Source organism: Megalopta genalis, chromosome 12 (assembly GCF_051020955.1).
Source record: "Megalopta genalis isolate 19385.01 chromosome 12, iyMegGena1_principal, whole genome shotgun sequence".
Lineage (NCBI taxonomy): Eukaryota > Metazoa > Arthropoda > Insecta > Hymenoptera > Halictidae > Megalopta > Megalopta genalis.
Genome location: NC_135024.1, coordinates 11,306,822 through 11,329,414, shown reverse-complemented (window position 1 = coordinate 11,329,414; position 22,593 = coordinate 11,306,822). Strand labels below are relative to the sequence as shown.

Sequence of the window (22,593 nt, the reverse complement as noted above, 5' to 3'; positions counted from 1 at the left end):
GTTGTGAAAAACTGTGGTTTCCGTGATTTTTAATTGCTCACAGCACAAAACAAGTTTAACCAATTTCGATGCAATTATAGGGACATTGCACTTCCTTATCTGTTTTCAATTAATTACCAATCAACACATAATATTTATTATATAAAAGAATGTTCTTTAATAAACCAGATCTTAACCCCATTATCATGCTAAAAATTAGAATGATTTCTAAGTTACACAACTTCTGAAATAATTAACTAAAGTTAGGGCAGTAATTGGGACATCTGTCCTAGACAGTTATCTTCCGGCTCATACAGAATCTATTTCGATAGTCATTATTTTAAATATATTGCATCATTCATGACTGATAGTATAGTCTATATTGTATCAAATATATTCTACACCGAATCTGAAAATTTCAGGAGAAATTTGGATCTACTCTTCTTCCAATATTATTTATACTACCTTCGAGTTCTTGTCTACTGGTCGTTCGAACAGTTGAAGTTCCACCCCGTTGAAGTATTGCAGAGATATTTTGGGCTACATTCATGTTCCGTCTCGAGGGACAGCTGCCATTCTTTCTACAGATGATATGCATTTTCGGAAAACTGGCATATTGTTGTAAAAGTGGAACAACGAATAAAAAAACTAGCGTCACCACGCTGACGCCTCTAGCAGAGACATAAGATATTAACACGTTCGCTATCAGCGTTACTAATATCCATAGTTATATTTATTGTATTTATCGTATTAAATATATCGTGTCCTCTCATAAAATATGATAAAAATGTTGGCAAGGAAAAGCTATAAATTCTCTACATATTATACTATGTCTTACAATTGTAAATAATTATTATTCATAAAATTAATTTCTTGTCCTTTACATGAAATACATATATATATATATATATATATATATATATATATATATATATATGTATGTATTGTTGCGAATACGTAACTGATACCAAAAGACTGATTAATAAATAAGTAGTAGATATTGTTTTCAAACATCACTGAATATATCGTCACTGATTTTTTAAGTTAGCCACTAGGATATTGCTCCGTGTGTCAATATACAGAGTGCTCCAAAAATTACAAAAAATTTGGAAATGAGGGGTTCCTGGGGACGTTTGAAGAACTTTTTCCTTCGCGCAAATGTAATCCGCGGCTTTGTTTACGAGTTATTAATGAAAAACATTGACCAATAAGAGGCGAGATCAGCTGGCGCGAGGCAGCCGAGCCAACGAGACCAAGATCAGTTCCGTCCATTGACTCGGCCGTCTCACGCTAGCTTTTCTCGCCGCTCATTGGTCACTGATTTCCTGATTGCGAGTGACTTTTGAAACACACTGTATTAATATTCACCACAAATTAGGTAGAAACCTTAACAACAGCATGTCCGATTTTTGCTAATTACACTTTGCTACAGACGTAAATAATTGAAAAGAATCTTGAAACTTCCTGATTCAATGATACGTTACCATGATCGATTGGTATGAAACAAATCGTATCTGTAATGTTCTCTTCATCGTGCGTAAGCTTTTTTAGAAAAATGAACTGTAGCTAAATGACCGTCGCAAAGGGGATAAAAAAGTGGCTTATGCTACTTTCAAAATATATGTCTTATTGTAACACCTTGCAATACATACTGGGATTTGCAAGTTGAGTAAAAATTTGTAATCAGTTTTCGTGAGATTACGATATAATCTTTCAACTTTGGAATCAATAGTAATAACTATACAAGTGCAACTTGCATAGTAATATTCTGCAAGTATTTTCTGCAAATATGTCAAAGCTGGACAGGTGTCCCAATATTTTGGCAACCGACAGTATGTATCCATGATGTGTTGAATATATTTTCATCAATTTCAATTTTTCCGGGCACAACGTCCATTCTTCCATCTGATTCCATCAAAATTCTTGGCGGTATGACAGATCCAAAGTGGAATTTTGAAATTTATATGGGGCAGCTATGTCGTTCTGCGTGTTTCAACCTTCGTATTCTGTTTCCTTCCGAGCACGTTCTTGCACCTCCACAGAAAATATTTCTTTCACAACGTTCTATCTGTGTGCATTGTATCCGAAGCTCCTCTTCTTTCTCTCATATTGCTACAAAAATCTGATTGCATCTCTTAACTGGATGTTGAACTGTTATGGCGTTAAATACATCAACGATGGATATATCGTGTACATACAAGATGTCTCGTTTAAGATCGAACGCGTAATTCACTGCATCATTTTTAGTAGTATAAAAAATGTTCCAGTCAATCATAGCTTGAATAGTTTTGGAGGAAAAGTATTGTAAACAGAAGATCGCTTTTACGATTATTTTTGAAATTTCTGCTAGATCATCGATATTTTTTTTATCAGTATTCAAATAAGTGTAACTTTTTTCGAACTGACCTTGAACCGCGAAAAAATAATACAACATTTTAATAACATTGAGCATATAATTAACATTATTCATACATCACGAACGCTCAGAATATCATGTGCAGATTAGTTATTATCGAAAAAAAGGAACGAAAACGTTATTTCAAATGATCTCATGAATCGCTTCTTTTAATCAGTGACTTAATTTTGACTTTCTCTATTTTGGCACTATGGTAACCGTGAGAATTTATAAAGCTTGAGAAAAATAGCTTGTTTACTCTATTACTGTTCTTCTTAGTTAAATTGTCCCAATTAACATGTCTTATAATCCAAAAAAATTAAGCTCTGAATTAATCAAATCATTTTTAAATAAGTGAAAACAAATAAATGAAATTTGATTTGTTTAAAAGGTAAGAGACACGTAATGTTCCAAATATTTTAAAATATCCTGAAAAGTGACACATTAGTAGATAAGACATTGTAGCCAAGGACTGCAGCATAATACTTACCTCTTCGAACTAGATAACGTTCTGTTGTAACATTTTCTCCTATCGCAACCAATACCAATTTTTTCCTGTAATCTAAGGTGTACACACGTTACCGTTGCCACGTAACGAACGTGATAACGAATATTCTGTTATCGTTTTTTGTCGTCTATGCAATAACGAATCTAGAACGTGACAGGTTACCACGTACCCTTATTTTCTCACAGTATGCGACTAATTAGCTAACACTCTTTCGCAGTTTTCATTCGATCCCAATAAACATTCTTCAAATAACTTACACCGCTGTATTTTATATTTATCTTCTGGACACGATAATCGCCCGGTTTCTGTAACAAGTTTACGGATTACATTTTATACCTCCGCTTTTATCAGGTAATTAACAACTTTTCTGAGAACATACAATAATCGCCGAATGAGTTTATTATTCTTCTTATTTACTGCTTAATTACTTGGTACAGCATAGGTATCAGATCGAATCTTGAAGAAGCATTTTATGGAGTGAATAAGAAATAATGAGTGGCTACTATACGATCTAAATTAGCCTAGTTTTAGCCTCTTTCACGGGCTGCTGGTTCAGTCATTCGATCGCAGTCTATATGGTCCGCTGACTAAAGAAACGGGCTTACGGTGAAACACTCTCATTTATAACTTTTAATTGAGTGGGAAACTTTCGGGCAGGATTCGGCCAATCGCCGGGATGCACGGCATTATTTGACCAGAATTATTCGACTTCGATCAAGTATCGACGATATCGCGGCTTTGCTGAAAAATAATTTCTCCAATAAAGAGTTTCCTATAACATATTTATAAGAGCAGCACACGATACTGATCCAAATATAATATTTAACATCATCTAATTAATATTTACTACTACTCCTGGCAAAAAGTATTCGAACGCCTTTTAACACGCAATAACTTTTTTAAAACTGGACTAAATGATTTGAATTTTGACTAGATTTTTGTTTTGAAGTTTACTACACGATGACTGAAATACTTTTTTGAAATTTTACCATTACTTGGAATAACAAGAAAGATAAAATACTCTCGTTATTTAATTTTTTTATCTGAACAGTTTTGACGATTATACTCGTCATGGAGAAATTGCGACATTTTGTGTTACGACGAGCACGCTCGACAAAAACAGCTACCTGGTTAGGGATCTCAAATTTTTTTAGCTGCTAAATCATATATATTTTTCAATATAAACAGCTGTGAAATTACATACTTTTGTCCAATTCTTCTTGTCGAAACAATTGAAGTATTACACAATATTGTCTACACTTCATTTTCGTTTCATAAAGCTCTTTCGGTAATACAGTAGCATCTGAAAAATCTACACACTAAATAATGTGCCTTATAAAATTTTGCTTTATGAACGTCTTTGAGTATACACCCTTCGTCATCATATATTATTTCTAATTTTGTTGCACTGTTTAATTATTTCATGTTTTTCCCCCTACTTACTGTGATCATAGTAGCCAGAAAAATAAGCTAGATTTCAAGCCGCAGGAGTAGGGTAAGTAACGTGACACGGCGGCCCTCGTTGATTCGCACCGTGCAGCGGGTTGAAGGGGGAGGGCATAACGGGTGTTTCTATACAGTCGCCGAGTCATATTACCTACGCTCACCCTTTTAGTTTAAAATCTAACTTATTTTTCTGACTACCATCATTTTGATGTACACAGTTATCTTCAGCCCTTGAAGTTAATGATAAAAAGTACATTTGATCTTTCACCTTTTTGACACGAATAATGTTCAAAAAAAGATACGTGACAAATATTATTTAAAAAAATATCTGTCACAGACAAATTCATCAGAATCGGTGATTCCAGATTCGTCAAATTTCATGGTAAATCGAATTTGAAGATTTTACATATGTACTTTTAGGTTTAGAAAACCTAAAAGTACCAAACTTACCAAAACTTTTAGGTAATAAAAATATAACGTATGTTTAAAGTAATGAAATACAATTGCAGTCATTGTAAAAAGCATTTAAGCTGTTATAATTTCCTACAAACGTGTAGTAGAATAACGAACCTGGATTAAATTTAATGTTTGCAACTTCCATGTACGTTCTATATATCGGTCATTTTCCTGTAACATGTTTTTACATAATATAACAGGTCGGAAACCGGAGACATACTCTTTCCGAAAAATGATACGGATATACTGGTAAATGTACTGGACAATTTTTTTCAAATGTGATCCTATTATAGATTTCAAAATTGAATCCTTCCCTTTAAAATGACCCGTTAAACTTCGTTGTACAGTATTTTTTAGTCATTGTATTTCGAATAAAAGCTGGTACTTATACTTTACAGTATCACAAGGTTCACAAGGGCTCTACACGACCGAACTCGTTCGTCGTTTCTGTTTCATAGAACGACTAAAAACAGTTGTACACCAAGTTTTGAGAGGTCGTTGTAAAGAGGAAGCTTCAATCTTCAAAACCGTGGTCGATTTATTCGTAAACAACATTTTTCAATAGTTTTGGAGACGTTTCAGTTTGTAACATTTTCGATTAAACCTATACATATATGTATCATCAGTTTTCCGTTTGCTATGAGTTGTCAAGGCATGATGGGAAGAACTGATTGATGAATTACTAAGGTAGAGGCTTGAAGCTTTCAAATATATTTAGATTTATTATGGCATAACTCTTTTTCACGAAATCATGACAATACGAATCTCGGCAATCTGTCAGAAATCTGAAACACAGTATACGAATACTTTTTGCATCGACTGTATATTTGAAAATGACATGAAATCGTTAAAATTGTTCTATTTTAACACAAGTGCGGCACGAGTTCCGGTTATTCGATTGCTTCCAAAATTGTGCACACATAATTTTCTCGTCTAGTGTCAGAATTTAATGATGCAAGACCAGAAAATATCGACAATCGAAAAACAAGGACCATCGAAGCGAACGCGTGCAATGTATTTCAATGGTTAAGACGCTGAGAAATGTCTTCGAACGGCTAGGTTTCGTGGATTCAAGCCGAGTAATAGTTACGGAACACTTAAATAAATGGCATCATTTGTGCGTCCCGGGAAGGAGTTGTGTATAAATTGTGCACGATCTCTGTCCCTCGAAAATAAAGGGGTTGAGAGGTTTCGCGTGACCGACAAGGTCTAGGCGACTGAAAGACATAGTATACAATCTACAGAAGAGTGGGAGAGAGACACGACACGGCCGCACGATTGTCATTTCCTCGTGAAATTGCATCTTTGGTTACTCTGTCGTTCCACAGGCTGGCCATGTGCAACAGAACTCCGCAGTTTCCAGCACAATGTCGGATTTACTTGGAGTATCTGGGATAAATGTCCCGTAGCTGGAACTAAACCCCGCAATGGACTACGCTTCATTTCGCAGTCATTCGCCAAATCTACGATCTTTTTCATGGAGCCTTGCATCTAGACGAGATCAGTTAATGAATTTTTCATTACACTCCCTTCCGCTTCCGCAATACCCTCTATAAATATTACTTATTCTTCATTTACTTCTATCAGATCATAATTATAATTCGGTTAATTCATTATCGCGTTAACATTCGAACGTCGGGGATCGGGTCTATTTCGACCTAGAGTATAAACATTGTTGTTTGACTATTTAGTTTCTGACAATTCATTTCAATTTACACATGTTTCATCAAATCCTGCAGAAAAACTAACGTGTCTGAAAGGAGTTCCTTGGACAATACGATGAAAAAAATTGATAAATAAAATTATAAATGATGACAAAAGCATGCTCAGTTATATTTTTCTTATAAAGGCCCGCCGTTCAGATCTTAATAATATTATCGATATTATATTATATTATTATATATAATATAATATATTATTATATATTATATTATTATATTATATATTATATATATATGTATATATATATATATTATTATTGTTATTATTATATTATAATTACTATAATGTCTTCGTATCACACAATTATAAAGTTCGTCCAACGAGTAGAGTTAATAAAGACGAAAGAAATAAATCATTTGAATCCTTTTTTTTCATATATAGTGGATCCTCGATTATCCGATACCATTGATAAATCTGCTTTAACCACTAGCTCTATAATATCATGTCATACTCGTTGCGAAAATTTAGAACATGATCTGCAATGTACAGATGTTATTCGCGTCTTTTATATCGAAATCAAATTCTACACTCCTATCAGCGGTATTTAAACATTAAAGTAAAGGTTGACATACAACAATTTTATTTTATTTGCTAATCAACGTTGATGTGAAAGAAATCGTACTGCAAGGGATTAAGATGTACAATAGTTGTAGCCTAGCCAACTCAGATCTAACCCAGATCTCTGCCTGGATCTGATCCTGACTAACCCAAGGTAAATAATTCACAACAACATGAAGATCCGGGATAGGTTCAAGTTACATTTAGATGAAATCTGAATTGAGTTGTGCACATCTAATTCAACTCGGTGTCAGTGTAGAATCGAAAAGTTCATAAAATAAAGTCACATGTATAAAACGTACGTCACGCACAATTTTATTTGAGACTTTTTTTTCTAAATCACAGTGAACCATGTGTGGCCACATGTACCCCCACTACCCCCTCTGTCGCTAGTACTAAAGTCTTCACGTCACAAAATGTGAAGATCGTTTAAAACGACTGTCAAGTTCCACACCAACTATTCCCAGAGGATTCGTGCAGGCGTCAACGTTCAAAGGTTTATGAATATTGAATAAGTCTAGTGTCGGGCCGAAGTTCATTAATAAAGAATATGATTCAACTCGTACTTCCAAAACCGTTTCAAGCATCTGTCTCTGCTACTAGAGTACGAAATAATGTAATAGCTCACGCTACTATTCTGGGAAAATGTTTCGCTTTTTGCTCAAGATTTTTTGCTTAAATACAACAGTTAAGAAACTTTATATATCGTTTAACATTTTCGTAAAATTTGATATTTTAACAAATGTACGTATTATTAAATTAAAAGTACATATTATGGTGCAGCATATAACGTTTCGTTTATATTGCAATATTGTTTTATGTAATACGTTCGACTAATAAAAAAAAATAAATAAAACAGAAAATAAATTAAATTCGTACAAAATACGAAATACGAAATACAAAATTAATTAAAAGATACAAAATAAGTAAATAAGATACAAAATACAAAATGAAATAAGAAATAAAAATTAAAAAAGTTAATTAACATTTTTATTGATACAATACACATTTGTATCCTATGTTAAGGATTTTCTACACGAAATTATTTTTTAATCTAAGCAACTACGAAATTTGTATTCAAATTATATTGTACCTATTAAAATTACATTATGCATCTTGAAATTATAATGTGGAAGTCTAAAGTATGAGTAAAATAACAGATAACAGATAACAACAAACAGACAAAACAACAGATAACAGATAATAACAAATAAACGAATCGAATTTGTTCTAACAACTTACTTCCGGCAAATATGTGACAATATATGACATTGGGTCGATTTGACCAAAAGTTACTCATTCACATTATCCAAATTTCGCGAAAGAGTTCAGAAACGCGGTCCAGCAGTGTGAAATCCACAAGTAGTCTTAACAATTTACGTAACTCAAACCTAATATAAAAACAGAATGGCTATCCTTTGATCAGTTCTTTACCAAGACATTTCTTGCTAATGCAGTCCTAATTATAGTCGATTCCCAATCACGGGACCTTTTTCATCAGCTGCACTTCTCATTCAACGCATAAAGTCAATGTCTCATAGAGTACAAGGAACTAAGACCGCAAGAGGAAAAGGGCATTAATGATAGGTGTCGTGATTGCTCGTTACGTAAGGATATTCTAGGCACGCGGAAGCGAGTAATTAAGGTCAGACCGATGAGAATTGGTGTACGGATTTCGTTTCTACAGCGACATGTTGATCGGACCTTCAACTACCACCACTCATTTCCCGACTGTACTGCAACCACTACACGGCGCCCAGATCGTTTCAACGAATCCCTTCATAATTCTTAAAACGTCGCCTCTGTAACCTGTCGACCCTCGTGGCCCGTATTACATAAAACTAGCGCGACAGTTTGACCTACGTCCAGGCGTACATGGCAACTTACCTAGATTATATCATAAACAGTACTAATGCCAGCTTTGACCACTTGCTCTATAACGAGTCAAGTTCGTACTGAAAATTTCATAGATAATCTACTAAATGCGAACGTTGTTAATTTCTACCAAATGGGAGTCAAAGATACTTCTGCCATCGAAATCTAGGATTGAAAGTAAATGTGGGCACAAAAGAAACAATAATTGTCTTATATACTATCAAGGCGATTATTAAGGACAGGTGCTAATCGATATAGTAGCGAAAGAAAGAGATATTTTATAAAAATGGCTTTTTCCTCATAATTTTTATCCTTTGAGGACGAATGTTAATGTTAACAGAAGATATAAACATATAATTTAATCAAGTATATAACAAAAGATCGGAATGAATTGTTCATTTTTCGTGCCATTAAAAACTTTGGTACATAATCTAGTTCTCTGAAGGAAATATTCTTAGTATTTTGAAAATGCTGTTTTCACCCTCTCCAACATTTGCGACATTTATCGTTGTAATTGAAACAATTAAACATTTCTCAACAAGCTGTATCATACGTAGTATATTTCAATAAAATGAGAATGTTACGTTTAAGTAAGATTACTTGTTAATTGTATTGATATATAGGGTGCCAAAAATGTTTCTAAGACTCCAAGTATCAGCGTAGTGATCAGCATAGATTCTAAATTCAATGCTTCCTCTGTAAAATCAATGTATACCGTCTAATTGTTGGAGTGTAGTTGTACTATTAACATTATCGAGTGAGCTATTAAACGAATAGTATGGATGAACGACGATACAGTGACAAGAAAAGGTGTCGCAGATTGAGGTGGGGAGAGATGGAGAGGAGTTGGTTACAGAAGAGGAAGTATGTGCATGTATCAAGAGTAAAACTAAGAGTGAAAGTGAGGTGATAGAAAAGAAATAAATAAGATCAATTATTCTTAAGGTTTTTCTATCGTAACCAAACCAAAGAGTTTGTATTGTTTGTAGGAAACATAGTTTTATTTTCGTTCAATGCACACTGTGGTAAATTTGATAATAAATAACATTAATAACGTCCCAATTAACGATCGTTTTGCTTCCAATATAGTTTCTGAAACGTTCAAAAATATTATATATTATTATATAATATTATTCAATATTATATAATATATTATATATATTATATTATATTATATTATATTATATTATATTATATTATATTATATTATATTATATTATATTATATTATATTATATTATATTATATTATATTATATTATATTATATTATATTATATTATATTATATTATATTATATTATATTATATTATATATTATATATATTATTAATATATAAATATAATATATAATATTATTAATATATTATTCAAAAATATATGGAACAAAATTGATAAATATAATTATAGATAATCCCAAGCACACTCTGTTATCGTTTTGTTAAGAAAGTCAGCCGTTCGATTGTTAGAGTTACAAAGCAGTACTAAATTTAATCAGTGACTACCTGAATTCACATCGGGGCCGTTCGGACAATATAAGAATCAAAGATTCTCGAACCTACGTAACTCCGTGGCTTCATATCGAGTTCTTCTGAACTTTATCCAAGCTCCCAGGCAGTTCCGCGATTTCGCATCAGGTTCGTTTGCGTTTTTAAACTAGCCTCCCAACAACTCCTTGATTTCGCATCAGGATCGTTTGCTTGCCTACTTCCCCCAGTGACTCCCCGATTCTACCTCCGGTTCATTCACGAAGTCTCTCAACATTCTAGTGGTTTCCCGACTTCGCGGTAGGTTCGGTCATCTAACGAATTAATTACCATTTTCCCTACAATCAAACATCGTCGGGTGAACCCGTAGCTGGTGACCTTGGCACGTAACACGAGTCATAGAGAAACAGTTCATGGTTGTAAACGCAAGATTACGATGTGCCAATGCCAACAACGATTAATCACCATACCGGATGCCACAAATGAGCCGTTTATTTTGAAAGTGGCATAAGTCACTTTGTTTTTAAGTCGATATATTTAATGGTTTGCGTTTTAACACGTTTAAAAATATGGATGCTAACTTTCGAGAAGATTTACTTGTATTCGTTATCTCAGGATACTGATATTTTTCTCAGTATAAATAATTTCGTATAAACATTAAAAAATCACCACTTTTCATTACGGTAAAGTGACTTAAGCCACTTTCAAAATAAACGGCTCAAATGTTACTCAATATCGGGAAATGAGGGGTTCCTGATGTCATTTGAAGTAATTTTTTCCTTGACGCAAATGCAACCCGCAGCTTTGTTCGCGAGTTACTAAGGAAAATAGTGAACAATAACTGGCGAGATCAGCTAACGCGAGGCGGCCGAGCCAACGAGTGGAAGAAACCCAATTCCATATGTTTCAAGCAGCTCCCAAGTGTTTCGGATATTTCGTTTGAACATTTATATATGAAATAATTCTTTAATATCTGGCACCATACTCAGTGGCGGCTGTGATGTCGCAAGATTATATTACAATTAACACGTACATCACTTAGACTTTCCACAATCTCTATTCTGAATGCTGAGCTTAAAAAATTGGTTCGATCGTTTCCTGGAAAGAAGTTCTTACAATTTCGAAGAATTAAAACTAAGAATTGTTCAAGATGAACCGCGTCACGACATATCATAACACGTCGCAAGAGAGTAAAAGGAAGACGCGCGGTTCACTTTCGTTCCCCATTTGGAGGCACTCGTATCCTACCGTTCTTGCCTGCTCTTGCGAAACCATAAATCCAGGCTCTCGATAAAGTCTGCCGCACCCTTCCCTTCCCTCTTCGCCAATCCCTGCCGCGTAGCCGCGGGCAACCGCGCCGTGATTTTCCTGTGGTGTTTCACCTCTTCCTACTATTTTAACTCTGTTTCGTTCTTCCCTACTTCTCCCTATCCCTCCCTTCCTGCTTTGCTTTAACTATTCATTCTTCTCTTGCTCTTGATTTACGTTTTTAGCATCACTCCGTCAACTGTTGTCTCGCTCGTCTCCTTCTCTTGCCTCATTTCTTCTGTAACTTTGCCTTCCATTTCACTTTTCCAATGTCCTCTTTCAATTCATTTTTTCGCATGCTTCCTATGCTAACTTCTCGCCGCTGTTGTCTGTGTTCGTTATCGTTATTACGAATAATTCAACCAATGGTATTGTTGCGAATTACTCCATTTCTCTCGCGTCGCGGCATTTTATATTTACAATAAAGAATATTAACTATAACACAACTCGATACAATTATATCTTAAATCTTTCAATTTGAAATGTTGCTCGTTCGACGGTCCGATCTCGACTCTCCGATTGTCTGTTGGTAACACTCTTCCGTGGCAACCCCTATCTTCTATTATTCTTGAAGGAGTTCACAACAGGGCGGTTTCACATTACAGCGACTTGATTTGGACAAGTCGCCGTAGCAGTATTATAGTCTCTGAACACATTTCGTATTATGTATTCTGTTTGTCAGATTATGATATTAGCTCGGATGTTAGATATTAGTATTACTTAATTACTATCAGGACGACTCAGAACTATGATTTATTTCACTGCGTTATGGAAAACGTAATAATCATGTCACACAAAACGGTAACATAAGCAACATCACAGTAATATAAGCGTGTTAGTAATAAGTAATCAAATATGAGAAAACTCAAGATTGGATATGAACAAAGTTGTTTCAAATTTTCACTATCCGACAATGTCATGAAAACATCACATGCTGTAAAAGCAAAGTAAAAGACGGATATTATTTTCGTTCCTTTTTAACCCTTGCAAGGCGATGCCTGGATCCATTTCGATCCAGGATATTTAAATCGTGCACTTAATTACTAAATTTTCGATAATTAAATGAAATAAATTGTTATTAGGAACAATAAAAAGGATGATAAGTCTGCAAGAAATATCTTCAAAAACATGTTTTAAAAAAATACTGGATAGAGCTCAGAATTGTTGTAAACAACAGTAAGTCGGTACTACTGTGAAAATGGCGAAAATGATCTTGTGAAAATGGTCCGCCGTCCGAGGGTTAAGCTAACTTAACAGCAGCATCATTCTTCCTGCAGCAAACAAATTTTATTTCATTTTTCATAAAAATGTGATTATGCTGCAATTTTGTTGTTATCGCGAGAGCCGGATGCTGCAAATTTTCTAAACGAAACTGGACATTGTGAAAATTTCCATAGTGAAAAATAAATAGGTTGTATGCATCAAAATATTTTCGTGGTTTGTATTAAGGACACGCGCATCGTATCAAAGCGGTCCATTAAATCACGAAGAATTTCTACAATATTACAATAAATATTTCCTTGACACATAACAAAAGATTAATTGAATAATCAAACATACAGGAAGCATAAACATTATGTGCAAAGACCACCGCTACAGAACTCTACACCCCTAAATTGATGGACAGTCGTTAACCCTTTGCACTGCAATTTCTATCACAGCTACGTTGATTAGCCTATGTTTGTCGCTAATAAATACCGAGGTGAGACAGATGATTTATATCTACAAAATGTCAACCTTTACCTTACTGTTTAATATTGATAATAGAATGGTAGAATTTGATTTAAAAGACGTCGGAACATTTATATTTATCAGATCATGTTCCAAATCTTCGCCAATGTGTCTATTTTTTAATGTCTGTTCTTTTATTACGACGTACTCTACCTACCACGTGAATGAACAATGCGGAACCATGTGTTGCAATCAAACCGTTGTTGTAAAAAGCGATGTTGAAGTTTACATTGTTAGTCGAAAAAAATCTGCCACACTCACGTGCTATTGAATAGGAATCGACTGACACGTCTGTTCATGGTCTGCCTATTCTACTACGCTGTGTTCCACGGTATACATGGTACCATTAGGAGCAAGGCAGTTTCTCGAAAAAAAGACAAATCGAACATATAAAATTAGAGAAGTCGTGAAACACATAGATTACTAATTACGAAACGTCTGTGAGTTGCATATTTTATCTGCTAGCATGAGTTTGACGAATGTTTCAGTGTTATTTTCTTCAAAACGAACCTTGGATGAAAAAATATTATTGTATAGTGTCTATTATTTTATATTATTTTGAATTATTTTGAATTATTTTGAATTATTTTGTATCATTTTGTATCATTTTGTATCATTTTGTATCATTTATTATTGTATCTAAGATGCTGAGACACTTTACACAATTTTATGTTCATTTTTATTTTACGAACGCTATTTTTCATTCTTTATTGCAGTTCTATTTAATAAATAGTTTAATTTTGTGGCACAACATAATTGTTTATAATGAAATAACTTAAACATTACTCGTTGCAAATAAAAAATAGTGTAGTTACTACTCGGACAGCAAGGTTAGAGGCCTTTTGAATGACAAAGATTCAACTATGAGTATAAATGTTGTGATAGTTAAGTACTGCATTGTTTTCGACAATTAATTACAATTTTCATATATTTGATTGCTGCCCATAGAAAAATGAACATGTCAAGAAGAAATACCTTAGAAAATATATTGAAAGATATTAAGAAATAAAATTATAAATGACCCAAATTATGATCAATTACATTTTTCTCAAAATATCCATCGTGTATAGATATGTATAGTGTCAATTAATTACTTAACATTTTGAGATAAAACTTTTTCCTCGAGATATGATAGTTCGCGTAATCGTAACCCCGATCCCTTCTACGAAAAATTCTAAAACAACCGATCGATGCGATGACCGCCGCGAGACTCCTCGATTTGGCGGCGTTGATCGATCTCTTCTCACTTCTTTTATGTAAATGAAGGCCATGCTTACATTTTGTTTTGGTACACGCAATCCATCCACGACACGCCTCAACTTAAGATCGTATGTATACCATACTCATGTATCTCTGAAAAACCGTTGTGGCAACAGTTAGTATATATTCGCATGGGTTCACTTCGCGCACTTCGACTGTTGGTTCGTAAAGATCAAAGGAAAACGAGCTCATTGCAGGCTATTGATATTTAACGACGACGACGACGAACAGAAAGCACGAACTTAAACTGCGTAAATTCAAAACGACAGTTTCCATGGTGTATTATTCGACGGTGAATGAATTGCGAGCAGCGAATCAAGCGTTATGCAAAAATGTTCTAATTATACTGTTGAGCATGTCGTGCCCTTGTTGCGAATGTGACGCAACTAAGAGCATACAATTTTCGCGTTATCGTTACATAAGCACTACAAAAAAACAGTTCTCGACCAATTATAAAAATCTTATTTATTTATTTTCATAATTCGGTCGATAGGCGAACAGTTACTATGTCGGTCAAAATATGTCTCATTGTCAGTCATGTATATAGTATAATAAAGTATATACAATAAAATTAAAAACATTTAAAAAATTTTGTTTAATCTATATTCACACTTTAAGTTAGTCTTAAAAATGAAGAAACAAAATTTTCTAATTTTTTTCTGGCCACTTTTTAACTTTCTTTAAAAATCATTCGATATACAACAAAAAGAAATACGACATAAAAGACGCAGTTTTGCTGAGTCTTCACAAGTTTCGTCTAACACATTTTTTGATGCAGTCAATAATTTGGAATTTGACATTTGTAGAACATCTTTATGACATAAGTCAATATTTTTAACATTCGCCGCTTTTATCTTATCTTTTCATCATACTAAAAATAAACAAATATTTAAAAAAATTGATAATATTAATCCAAATGTTGCCATTTTATTACTAATCATGATTACTATGTAATCTTCAGATCATAGCCAGACTTATATGAAATAAAAAGGTTTCATTTCTTCGTTTTAAATCAGCAAAGAACTCGAAATCGTGTCAACAATCATTACGATTTTTGTAAAGCGTTGACAATAAAACAGAATATAACTCACGCCATTTTGATTGTTTTTGCTTCCTGAAAATGCATTATGTACCTTAAATACTTATAAATGTATGTACCATAACTTGATGAAAAAATTCTAATAGCTGTTTAAGAAATGGCTCCCAAAACTGGAAGTCAAAAATTCGTCAAAAAATTCATTATGTAAAAGTTATTAATTTGTGAATATCATATTTTAGGTTCCGAAAGTTTGATGCAACTTTCAAATATTTATGAATCGTTTAAGAAGTACTTAAAGGTACATTTCATCGTTTGATGACAAGATACGTATAGATATTAAAGATGCTTTCACAATCCACTACATTATATCGTTTCAGCATTCAGCGTCTCTTTTGTCTGTTACGACTTACTTTTGCAATTTAGCTTCTCACCGCACAAATTGAATTTCGCTATCCTATGTACTTTCAATCATTTTCATTACCGGGGATCATAGTTGCACGCCAGGATAAATTCGATTTGATTCTCCGAGGTGGAACTCGTGATTAACTTGGGACTGTTCATTCCACCGAGAAGTTCCTTTGCGAGTTCATTGCGAGAGACAAATTTTTTACGTTTAACTAAATCATGATATGATTATATGATTATATTTATAAAATAGTACATTGAAATCACACTGATGGTGGAAGCAAAAATTGCACACATCTTAACTTCTAAATAAAAATTATCTGTTAACTTCTAATTAGAAAACTATCTGTGAAACTATCTACTACGATATCTGCAAAATAGTATTTTGAAATCACACTGACGATGATAGCAGAAACTGCTACTATTTTAATTTCTAAAGAAAAATGATGTTTGTTTTTGTGAACTGTTGATGCATATACTTCGTGTTTCCTATTTGCTGAATTTTATTTATACAGCAGGAGCCAATAATGTCCTTTTGTAATATTCACTTCTAAAATCAAACCTTCAGATATTGTAGCATCTGTAAATACTTTTAGAACGTTTATTTAAAATGTCGCTATAAAATAAATAAAACAGCGAATCGTTATATACTAACATTATTTACAAAAAGAAACATTAAAGTGAAAGAAAAAAGATCAATTACATTTCACAAGCAAAACATTTTCTAAAGTGGAACTTCAATTACTTTTAGGATTATCATTCAGCATGAACTTCTTCAAAATTCAATATTAAAAGAATAAACATGTAATATTGTCATAATATTATTGATTAAATAATATTTGGCACATGTTATAACGTTTGAAAATATTGTTTGTATTATTCAATAAAAAATATCTGTTATACAGGAACTTTTAATTTTCAATTCTATTAATACTGTTGACCCTAAACGAGAACTATTCAGAACGTTGTATTCACTTCCAGGATCATTGAATTCGGCGAGATGCACTCCTTTGTAAATTAGTGTCCTACACGCATTTGGTAAAACACACGCTATTAACGTCTTCGTTCACGGCCCAATAACAATTGACGTGCCGTAAAACCTTACAGAGCGACACAGCAATTAACGGGTCCGCCAAGCGCGCGCTCTCGTATTCCGGTGCTCATGCAGGTCAACCTAAACGGAGACGTTTCATTCCCACTAACAGTTGCATGGATGTAGCAATTAAATTTCAGGGTAACTGCAATACCAATCATCGCAAACTTTTTATACTTTCACACTAATTGTAAGACAACGGGCGACAAAACAGCAACAGTTTTTTGACATACACCGAAACCACAACACGAGTTTATAAGCAGTTACGTTGATACGTACTCTTGAACTAGTTTCCAACATCTATTAACCCTGTTAGTTTTCAACTATTAAATTCGTAACTATTACTTACCAACTAACCTTTACTAATCTTCAACGTTCATTAACCTATAGATCACTGTGGACACCTATAGGCGTTTTGAAAACTGGCTATACTGTTGGTGCCTACAGAAAGTCGCAAAAATGACTCAAAAACGGGAAATGAAGGGTTCCTCAGGTCATTTGAAGTAACATTTTCCTTAGCGGAAATGCAATCCGCGGCTTCGTTTACGAGTTATTAACGGAAAACACTGACCAATGAGAGACGAGTTCGGCACAAGGGGCGAGGCGGCCCAGTAAATGGGCGGAACTAAGTTTCGTCCGTTCGTTAGCTCGACCGCCCCGCGCCAGCTGATCTCGTCTCTCATTGGTCACTGTTTTTCGTTAATAACTCGTAAATAAAGCCGCGGATTGCATTTCCGCTAAGGAAAAAGTTACTTCAAATGACCTAAGGAACCCCTCATTTACCGATTACGAGTGACTTTTAGATACCCTGTATATAACTCTGTACTCTCTAATTGTACGCGCCCACACGCGCCCCCTTTTGTTCGTGATCTTTCCTGCTCTTGCTAACACACAAGAAGGGAGTGATTATTCCCAACGGTTCAAAGTTTGTCCGTTGATGCAACTACATCTTGAGAGGCTACGCTGAAACCCTGACCCTATCATAAATTAACTGAAAGCGGAGTAGCGTCGGACTATCTGTCTTCGTTTCCTTTTTAAAACAAGCTGTCGGCATCACGTACTTACGTATATCCGCGTGTTGACTGTCGTGCCGAAGACGATAACAAGAGTTTCAGAATCGGTGAGAATCTGACCTTAGTCACGCCTATCGATCAGCCTGACGCAGGTAACCGTTTGTATGTGTATGTATGTGACCGATTTCCAGTTCCCGGATCGTGACACACAGCGGGACCATGATATAAAGGGAAACGTAGCAAAGAAAGCAAAGCGTAAACAGGCTTACTTCCTCGCGGTTGAATGGACATTTGTCTACGGAAACGGCTTTGGGCCACTGCCAGCCACTGGCACATCACAGTGGACCCACTCTCGGGATCTGCTGTAGTCGATACCGTTCGATATAGCTCGGCGCTGTCTTTTATCAAAAAAGTCATTGCGTCACTTTCCTGCCGAGGCTTCCTTTAAAGTTTAAAGCGAATCGCGTAATCTCGGACTTTTATAGGCGATATGCAACGATGATGTTTTGGCATCGGCAAGCGGAATACACCAAGTAGGGATATTCGAATGGTATTTGATATTCGCATGGAGCAACGCGCTTCTATCGTGAGTACAGTGCTGCTCACTTTTTTAAATATCTGTTGCGCTTAAATTTGAACGTCGCATTTCCTCTCTTCTTCCACCGGGACTCGTTGAAATCATCGATGATCAGTTCACCGACTGTGTTTTCCTCGACACGTGTTCATCGACAGCATGTATTCACCGACACCATGAAATCATCGACGAATATAATTGTCGACACTTATTCTGTGTTACATCTGGATTGGATCAGGCTTACGGTTAAGTCATGCTTAACCCAAACCGAACCCAGATCTAACCCTAAAATAACCTAACGCAGGATGTCGATTAAAAAATTCGTCGATGCTTTCGTAGTGTTGATCAAGGCATGCTGTCAATGAAATTCGACGTCGGTGAATCTATGTCGACGAAAACGTGGTCGGAGAAGTAATTGCCGATGATTTCAAAGTAACCCTTCTTCCACCATTGACTGGGTCTAGCTCAGATAATACAAGGGAAATACAAGGAAACAGTAACAGATAATACAAGAAAACAGAAACAATAAACTCAACTAGAGGAAATGAGACAGACATACCTCAAAGAGATGCTGCGCGAAACTATCAAAAGTCATTTTTGTCTTATCTTCTTAATTCTCAACAACGCAGGCCAAGTCTGGCTTGCACAATTACACCCGCCGGGTAATTTTGCATCTCAGACTTTGATAACTTTAATAAGAACAACTAGAGTTCAAAAGTTAGCGTTTCTTTGGTGGTATTATAATTAAACATTTTGAAACGGAAGGATTACATATAACAGAAATATAGTATAATAAAAAAAGAAGTTTGTGAGGCTCTAACGTCGTAGCTAAGAGTTAAATACGGTACAATTTCTTGTGTGTTGCGATTCATATGTATATGAGATATTTATATGTAAATAAAGAGTTCCAATAAATTAAATCCATTAAATTAAAAAACGATGAGGCTAGTGGAGCTGATTGCTATAAAGTGACTAATTGCTGTGGCTTTTGTTTGTTTTCGGGCCTAATTAACTTTATATTTGTCGAATAAAATATACTAAATTTTGTTATTTAGCAATAAAAATTGTGCTTGATAATTATGCATGAAAATAAACTACAGGCGCAACAATTGTTCACCCTGCAGCAACCGGCTCCATTATGCTACTCAAGATAAATAAAAACTATATCTTGTACAAACAAGATTCTAATTTATATTATAATATTAACGGCATCTCTAAAGTATTCCAACACACTACATTTTTATTATATTGATCTCAATGACGATCTTAAGATTTATCGCTGTATCTCCAATCCTGGTGCTTCTTAAATAAGTTATCCCTCAATCTGGATAAGTGTCATGTTGTTAGATTTAGTATTAAGAAAAATAACCTAGTTTATAATTATACTTTAAATGTTAGTTTTATTGAACTAAATGACTTGAGTTTGTTTAATGTTAGAGGGACTAGTTTACTGTACAATGATTAAAATACATTTTCTAAATTTTTGCTATTATTTCAAATCGTAACAACAAATAAGAAACTTTTTTTAACTTGTATATCTGAGCCTATAACAAATACTTAGAAATGCATCTTTTATATCGCTGTAACTTATATGCATACTGAAAATTGTATCGAAATCGATTAACGTAGATTAAAAGTCTCGTCTCGATCTTTGGTTGAAAGCTATGGAAAACTTCGATTTTCGCTATCTTTAATTGTTTATAACTCATAAGTCAACCGATTTCGATCTTTTTAATATGCACATTACCAAGATTTACAAAACGCATTCTTCAAGTTTTCGTTATAAACTCAAATAAAAAGTAGTTAAAAAACGTGAGTTTCTATTTTTTCATTCCAAATAATTACAATTTAAAAAAAAGAAGATATTGTATGCATTGGCCAATAAACTAGTGTCTCCAACATCTCAAAAAAATACAGCGCATTTCGTCCACTTCGAAAAAAGTTATTCTGTTTGAAAAGGTGTGCGAATATTAATGTGAGTCACTGTACATCATATACCGTGTGAAAGAGGTTTACCTTCAGGAATTTCGAGTATTCCGCTAGGTCCGCATCATAAACCCATGAACGGTCAGTCATTCACGTTACAGGGGGGACAATGGGGAACAACGGGGGACAAAGGGGTACAATCACTGTACCACCGCCAAGAGTACCCTTCGCTCCACCGAAACAATAGGACAAAGCTCGAACATTGATTGGTCAACACACTTTTGCAGTGGTCCACATTTCTATGTAAAAGACCGTTCAAATTCAAATGTATGTACATACATAGTTAGATTCGATCAGATCGTCAAGCTGACGCTTTACAGTTTATCAATAATGCTCAAACAATTTTCACGTTCCACTCTTATCTCAACTGTTTATCGACAAACCAACGAAAACTGACTCTTCGAATTTTATTCTCAATTTGATTTCAAACACATTAATTTCAATTGGAATTGTACAATTCTTAACTTGAGGACTGCCACTGTGACATGATTTTGGTTGCCATTTACAATCGGTTCGGTTACTATATGGATAAGTACTGACATTGGTGCCACGAAATACTGCGGCAGATGAGTTTAAATTTTACGTATAATTTAAATAATTTGCTATACAGATATCAGATTAATGATTAACGATTATAATTCGTTAGCTATAAATTAGTAATAATAAATTATTTAGTTAGTTCTATAAATCATTACAAATTAATTATGATAACTAACGGATTATAATCAGTTATAATCAGTCAGATTACTTTTTGCCTAACTGTGTGATACGGCTATACAAGGTGGGTGAAAAATCGTGGTATAACCAGCCAGGAGATGATTCTATATGGAAAAATAAGTCGAAAAAGAGAGTAACATTTTTTCATTTAAGACTGCGTTTACGAGAAAAATAAGCCTTAAATGAAAAGATGTTGTTCTTTTTTCGACTTATTTTTTTTATGTAGGATCATCCCCTGGCTGGCTGTACCACGATTTTTCACCCACCCGTAATATTATTTACGCCCGCATGGGGGATATCAATACTTCTAGCTATTTTGTTTCGAAAATGAACGAAGGAGGGATTCCTTCCTATCATGCCATACTCTACCAATTCCGGAAATGCGTAACAATAAAAACTGTCGTGAAAAATATTCAGAACGTTTATCAAGGCCGTGTAGCTGCTCTTTGTACAGTGAAAAAATGGTTCGCAAAATTCGAACAGAGCCATTACCAACTAGACGAGGAGCAACGATCTGGCTGTTTCTTTTTTCAATAAATGTTAAAATTATGTGAAATTTATTGCAAATTATTCCGATAATTTAAATTGATAAACTTGCAGAAACGCTCACAGTGCAATCAATATCGACAAATCAACCACATTTATGCGTTTAAAATACATGGTTACAGATTGAAGTTGAACGTATGGGTACCGCCGAATAAATAATTTAGTAGCATCCACTGAAATAGGGTACAAACTTTTGCGGCGGTCCAATACTTTCGTTCCGCCAGGTCTGTATACATACATAGAAAGTCTGCAGCTCGTACATAGCAGACCATTCCTACATTACGAACAAGATTGGATTTTTCTTTTCATCGGTCAAACACCGAAACAATACAGCAATGAAAGAATTCTCTAATTATGTACGGTAAAGGTTCTTAATACGTATATAGTGCAACTTTTTCTTTCTGCATCACGAATTTATTATTAACCCTCATCCGTCCCTTTTGTCAATTCGGCGTATCTTTCACTGATCATATATAAATAGTATTTTCGACACTTCGTT

General features: G+C 34.4%; 1 protein-coding gene across 3 annotated transcripts in view; it reads right to left on the bottom strand.

Annotated features, from left to right (window-relative positions):
• LOC117222967 (opioid-binding protein/cell adhesion molecule) overlaps positions 1-22,593 on the bottom strand; it is a 727,814-nt gene that overhangs the window by 659,851 nt on the left and 45,370 nt on the right. The window contains exon 1 of one of the 3 annotated variants that reach the window (XM_076525589.1): positions 14,739-14,941. The exons of the other annotated variants lie outside the window; for them this stretch is intronic. The gene's annotated coding sequence lies outside the window, so the exon portion shown is untranslated. Of the gene's footprint in view, positions 1-14,738; positions 14,942-22,593 lie in introns of those variants that run through there. 3 annotated transcript variants of the gene reach the window in all.